Source organism: Sinocyclocheilus rhinocerous, unplaced genomic scaffold (assembly GCF_001515625.1).
Source record: "Sinocyclocheilus rhinocerous isolate Xijiao unplaced genomic scaffold, SAMN03320098_v1.1 scaffold2463, whole genome shotgun sequence".
NCBI classification, from domain to species: Eukaryota; Metazoa; Chordata; class Actinopteri; order Cypriniformes; family Cyprinidae; genus Sinocyclocheilus; species Sinocyclocheilus rhinocerous.
This window is the reverse complement of record NW_015650729.1, coordinates 98,240-104,971: the sequence shown is the minus strand read 5'-3', so window position 1 is coordinate 104,971 and position 6,732 is coordinate 98,240. Positions and strand designations below refer to the sequence as shown.

General features: G+C 44.8%; 1 long non-coding RNA gene across 1 annotated transcript in view; it reads left to right on the top strand.

Annotated features, from left to right (window-relative positions):
* The first annotated feature begins 4,650 nt into the window (after positions 1-4,650).
* LOC107712556 (uncharacterized) overlaps positions 4,651-6,732 on the top strand; it is an 8,003-nt gene continuing 5,921 nt past the window's right edge. Inside the window, exon 1 of the long non-coding RNA XR_001636802.1 lies at positions 4,651-4,723. This is a non-coding gene — a long non-coding RNA (uncharacterized LOC107712556). The remainder of the gene's footprint in view (positions 4,724-6,732) is intronic.

The following is a 6,732-nucleotide window of genomic DNA, read 5'->3' as shown; positions in this document are numbered from 1 at the left end:
AATAACCACAACATTTACTATGGGTTTACCTCAGTAATCTTAGTTTTACTGTGGTATTTGTAGTTAAAGCAAAATAACCACAACACTTACTATGGGTTTACCTCAGTAATCGTAGTTTTACTGTGGTATTTGTAGTTAAAGCACAATAACCACAACATTTACTATGGGTTTACCTCAGTAATCGTAGTTTTACTGTGGCATTTGTAGTTAAAGCACAGTAACCACAACATTTACTATGCGACTTTACCACAATAACCAAAGTTTTACTGTGGTATTTGTAGTTAAAGCAAAATAACCACAACACTTACTATGGGTTTACCTCAGTAATCATAGTTTAACTGTGGCATTTGTAGTTAAAGCACAGTAACCACAACATTTACTATGCGAGTTTACCACAGTAACCGTAGTTCCCTTCCGAGGGAACTTCGAACTGCATCCTCTAGGGGTCGCTATGGGGAACGCCTTCGGCGTGACCGGTGTCTGAAGCATACATCTAAACACAACAATGATATTGGCCGGCGACAGCCTATGACGTCACTACCGGCGCGACCACAGTATAAAAGGGCGCCGGTAGAACACTTCATCCTCTTCTTCGTCTTCACTGACCGTTTGTTTATGTTAAGCACGACTAGGAGTGCATGTTCTCTCACCAGAGGCTTTGCTCTGATACCCGCATTTTCACACGGCTCGCGTGTTGTGTGTGTGTGGTGAAGAGCAAGCGCATTCAGCTCTCGAGGGAGTTGGTTTCGCTCTGCATTCATTGTTTCTTGTGAGGGATAAGCATGAATTGAACGTGCTCGTCTCACGAGGAGACGGCTTGTGCTCATCGTGATGCATTCACAAGACTAGGGGGAAGTGAGTACTTCACCATTTCCCCGAGTTTGTAGATAGCGTTTGCATGAGTGCGTTCGCCTCTCGCGGGAATAGCGACGCAAGGCAGCTGTTTTCGTTCTCGCTTGATTTCTGAGGTAATCTAGCGCTTGGGCGGGAGCATGTTTAGCTCCCGCGGGAGCTGAATGCATGCTGCGCGTTGCGGTCACAGTGAGAATTGGCTGCCCATTGCCACAATTTGCGGTTAATGGGCAGAATAGGGAAAGGACCTGACGGGAAATTTTTCCCTATCAGTTATTTCCTTTTGTTCTCATAGGAATGTATTGTTATGATGAGGTGGCTGAGTTTCATCGCACCACAGATCATGCTCTCCGTGCCACTAAGCAGAAGGGCTCCTCGGGCTTTGCCTTCAGATGATGCCCCGTGAGCTTGAGTCATGCGCGGGAGCCGTGGTTGGTGAGTACGATCCATTTCATCTATCTATTGCTAGTTTATGTGAATTCACTAACTAGTTTCATCAGGACCTGCGGGTCCTCCATTCGGGTAAGCATTTTTCGGAGTATAATGCTTCGTGATGTGCTCCCTGATGTCCTAGCTGGTAAGCTGCCCCGGCCAGGACGTGCTACTCATGTCTCGCCCCGAGGGGTCTCCTGAGATTTGAGTCATCCTCTAAACCATCATGCATGTAAAGGCTCCTCTCGCTGAGGCGTTGAGGGGCCTAATACTCTTTTTCAACTCTGCAGTTGGATAGACGGTCGGGCCTACGGGACCTCCCTGTCACACTGCCTTTATGGTTGAACCGGTGAATCGCCCCTTTGCGGAATGGGCTTGAGTACGCTACATTCCCTGAGGTATGAGTGAGATGTGTTTCTGCGGAAACCCTTCCTGAGGGATTCGGCTCCGAGGAGCAGTAGCTCTTCATGCATGAATGGGTAATGGGTCCCGTTGTTTCTCAGGTTGTCTTCGGGTCTGGTTAAACGGGACCCATGCTCTCTATTGAGATAGAGAGCATGAGATTGTATTCAGCTTACAGACAGGTGTGGGAGCAATGGTGGGTGAGTATGATCCATGTCTTTTACTGTTGCTAGTTGTATATATATATGACTAGCTTTTTAATGCAGCGCCTCCTGTCCTGTATTGTTGCAACATCTCAGTCTCTGCTGAGATTCCTTTTCTAACATATTTGTTATACTATTTTCGTTCCTAGATGGAAGCGTTTCTTTCCTCTTCCAGCAAGCCTCGCAGAGGATGCATCACTTATGCTGATTGGCAGGATCCTGACGGCCTGACAATTCCGTGCTGGCTGGACTCCGAGTCGTTAGGCTTTCCCGAGAAGCCTCCTTGGTCATCATGTCCCCAGTATGGCGCTGCAACCTCAGGATCTGTGGGCATTTGATGTTTTTTCGTTGAGCTCATTTGGAGGCACTGTCTCCTGTTATGCTCCCTGGGCTGCTCGGTCTTGCCCTGAGGGGCTTAGACCTGAGCTTGGGTTGAGTCTGAGGACTAGCCTCAGTCTGAGGGCCGGGAGCGCTGCTCTCGTAATTCCAACAGGTGATCACATCAAGTAGCTAGACCTTTTTTTGTGGCCTCCTTGGTCTATCATTTATATGGCGAGGAGCCAGCAGCTCTCCCTTTTGGTGTGTTCGGAGCATGGTGCTCCCCTCACTGCGGGAGGGTCATTCCAACCAGAATGGAACGCTTGTTTCTCCTCTCTGTGGAGAGTAGAGAATCTTGGAGAGCTGGGCCTTCTGCCCCTCTAGTGCTCTAGGCAGAGCCTTCCTATTGTTAGGCCTCTTGGCCTCCCTGCTGGGCTACCTTCTTTGGATGAGCCTGTATGCTCCCCTCAAATACCGCTCCCAATGGTCGCGCCAGTAGTGACGTCATAGGCTGTCACCGGCCAATATCATTGTTCATCTGAAGGCAAAGCCCGAAGAGCCCTTCTGCTTAGTGGCACGAAGAGCAAGATCTGTGGTGTGAAGCAACTCAGCCACCTCATCATATCAATACACTCCTATGAGAACAAAAGGAAATTACTGATAGGGAGAAATGTCCCGTCATGTGCTTTCCCTGTTCTACCCATCAACCGCGAATAGCGGCAATGGGCAGTCAATTCTCCCCGCGATCGCAACGCGCAGCACGCATCCAACTCCCTCGAGAGCTGAACGCGCTTGCTTTTCACCACACACACACACAGAACGCGAGCCATGTGAAACTGTGGGTATCAAAGCAAAGCCTCTGCCGAGAAAACATGCATTCCTAGTCATGCTTAACATAAACAAATGGTCATTGTGAAGACGAAGAAGAGGATGACGTGTTCTACCGGCACCCTTTTATACTGTGGTCACGCCGGTAGTGACGTCATAGGCTGTCACCGGCCAATATCATTGTCGTGTTTAGATGTATGCTTCAGACACCGGTCACGCCGAAGGCATTCCCCATAGCGACCCCTAGAGGACGAAGTTCGAAGTTATCTCGGAAGGGAACCATGGTTACATACGAAACCTGAGACGTTTTACTGTGGTATTTGTTGTTAAAGCACAATAACCACAACACTTACTATGGGTTTACCACAGTATCCATAGTTTTACTGTGGTATTTGTAGTTAAAGCACAGTAACACAACACTTACCATGGTTTTACCACAGTAACTGTATTTTTACTCTATACTATTTGCAAAGCACAGTAACCACAATGCTTTCCACGCCTTTAATACAGTTTTGTTTAATTGTAATCCAATATTTTTTTTCTGTCTTGAAGTTACGTCAGATCACATACCCAGCAGCTCTTTAAAGAAGCCATCTCTTGTAAAAGTCTCTTTCTCTCTCTCTCTCTCTCTCTCTCTCTCTCTCTGCTAGAATTAACAGGGAACTTGAACTCAAAGCTCCCAATTCTGATCTTGATGAGCTGCCAAGGAGGCTGAACAAGTCCTTCAAAGGTTCAACCCTTAAAAGGTAATGATGCAGACATTTAGTTATAACTGATTTGCTTTAATGAACGCATTCCTTATTTTATGTGTTAATAATAACTTTCCTTATAGTCCTTCCTCTCAAATATTTTGGTCACAGATCATTTTTAACACACTGTCGACATGTATATGTTTCTCTTTGTTTCAGCTGAAAGGGAAGACCAAACGAAGACCTGTCATGGGATTTGAATTTGACCATCTAGTGAGTTTATTAAGACCAAAAGCTGCAAAGTCAAACATTTCCAATGGTACGTCTTTGTTGGTCTGAGCACTTTGACTGAACTTTACCGCAGATACATTTTTTCACAGCATTTGATGTTTATTATAAGCATGCGCTGCGGTTATGTTGTCTGCCATTTAAATGCTCAAGCTCTTTAAAGTCTGGTGGATTCTGATTACCTGTCAATGTTTTATTGTTCATCAGCTGGAAAAAAATATTCTGAAACTGATTCCAACGATATTGTTCCTCTGTGTCATTAAATGTTAACACTTAAATGTTCCTTTCATTCTGTTAAAATTACACACAAAATTATGCTTTTCTCTGCCTATTCTCTGCATCTTATTCCTTAAGAATATTTATTCTCTGTTGTAAGGTAGAAACAGATTTTACATGATGGCCTTTTCTCAAACTCTGAATCTGATGTATACAGATGAACTCAGGAGTCTGCTAGAGTTGCCAGGGAACTTGAGCTTGCCTTGAAGTATATAATTATAACTGCTTAATTTATTTATTTAGTTTAAACAACAATAATAATTAAACATGGGGTCAATAAATATTTTCTCGTTTTACAGCTGAAGATCGAAAACACAAAGAAAATCAGTCACAGCAAGCCAGTCAAACAAGTCCTGTTGGGGATGAGGAATGAACATGGCCTTCTTGTGCCCAAACAGAACAGACAGAGAGCTGAAAAGTTGCACATTTCCACTGGTATGTCTGTATTCAAGCAATGCAGTTATGTGTGGTACAACATTTGATGTTGATCTCCCAAAATACTTGTAAGGAATTTTAGCTCAGGTTTTCGTGGGAATTCAAATCTGAAGATTCAAAATCAACCTGATTAGAACTGATTCCAAATTTGATAGTTTACACCTTATCAACTGTTCGTCCAGCGAGACGTTAACATCAGTATATCTTGACAATTTGGATATTGTATTATCCCTTGGCCACAGGTTAATACATGCTAGTGATAATTTATAAGCTACGAGCTAGGTAACAAGATCTGGGCAAAGTTTTAACTTTAAAATATACAACACAAGACAATGATTCTTATAATGAAACAAGAGGTTTTATTGAGCTACTCTAAGGACAGATTAACTAAACTACTAAAAGCACACAAACACATTTACACACACACATACAGTTCAGAAGATGAGCGTTAACAGAGTTCTGAGGAAGTCCCAAAATTCTAGTACTTGTTACTAGTTCTTAGATCGCACCAAGAAAATCACAAAAGCAGAGATTTGTCTTATCTTTACTGCTTAAGACCAATTCAGCACAGGTTTCAGCAGATAGACGATTTTGTTTGTTACTTGCGTTTGCGCTGGAAAGCAGGGTTTCCTTTTCTGCCTGAGGGAGTCCCGTTGCTGATTGGCTGGCAATCTTCCTTGATGATGTATTTTGGGAAAAGCCCTCGTGGTGAGTGGGCAATGCTTGGTTACAGAGGAGCCTCGAAGTTCGTCTGAGAGAGTCTGAGTTTGCAAGACTTTGTTCTGCAGAGTCACGAAGCTTCAACGAAGTGTTTGGAGTTCTGAATGACCCAATCGCTTGATGGTGCAGCGTGTGAGTGCAAGTTTGAGCGCGGTCAAGACAAAGGCAAAAGAGCACAGATCTGTTCGTGACATTTGGTTTTAAGCGAGCCGATTTGGTCCATCCCAGAAGCGATTGTTCCAATCAGATATACGTCACACAGACAGGCCCCTCCCACAATAGTTTGATTGACAGTAGCGTTTCAGCACAGACTGGACTGGTGTCTTACCTTCGACCCACCCTGAGTGAGCTGTCATTAGTCCGCCATTGTTTCACCGCTGGAGCAGGTATAGACAAGAATGACTCCTAAGCGATTGAGGTGTTCTGTTGTTGGATGTAATAATGAACATAGCAGTCGTCATTTACTCCCGACATCTGAGCCGCTGAACTCGCAGTGGATTACATTGTTTCTGAAGGGAATGTGCCCCCGATCTACATAAATGCGTCTATGTTCGCGTGAATCATTCATGATCCAGCCTCATCTACAGAAGAAGTGAGTATAATGTTTTGTAATGAATCTTTGCAAATCGCCTTTCCTGATAATGTGCTAATTAGCAAGTTTCACGAAGAATGAAGCTAAAGTGTGTGGTGTAGAGTATGGGATTGTCGGTCTGTGTCAGTTGGTTTGGTTTTCCCCCTTTTCCTGTCGGTTGGAGCCCTGGTGCCTCTTTATCTGGTTTCGATGGACCAATCGAAGGACTGGCTCGCTGCGCCCTTGTCTGATTTTGATTTGGTAGGCAACAGGTGAGAGCTTGTCTACAATCTCGTGGGGTCCTGTCCAGTGAGGTAGGTATTTATTTGACAGGCGATGGGGAGCATTCTGCCTTGGTTGGGCGAAGCTGTAGTACCACACTTTGTCTCCGACATTGAGTTCCCGGTGAGAGACCTTTTGGTCGTAGTATGCTTTACGACCTTACGCGCTTCTTTGGAGTTGTTGTTGTGCGAAGGCGAAAGTCATTCTCAGGTGCTGATGCAACTCTTCCAGGCACTGGTGAGTGGTGTAGGCGGTGACGAGGTTCATGTCACCAAGTTGGTACAGCAGGTGTAACGGTAGTGTCATTTGTCGCCCCGTCATCATTTCAAATGGGGATACTCCGGTAGACCGGTGAGGGGTGGCCCTGACGGCCATCAATACCAGAGGAAGCTTAATATTCCAATCCTTTTGATTGGCGGACACATACTTCTTCAAC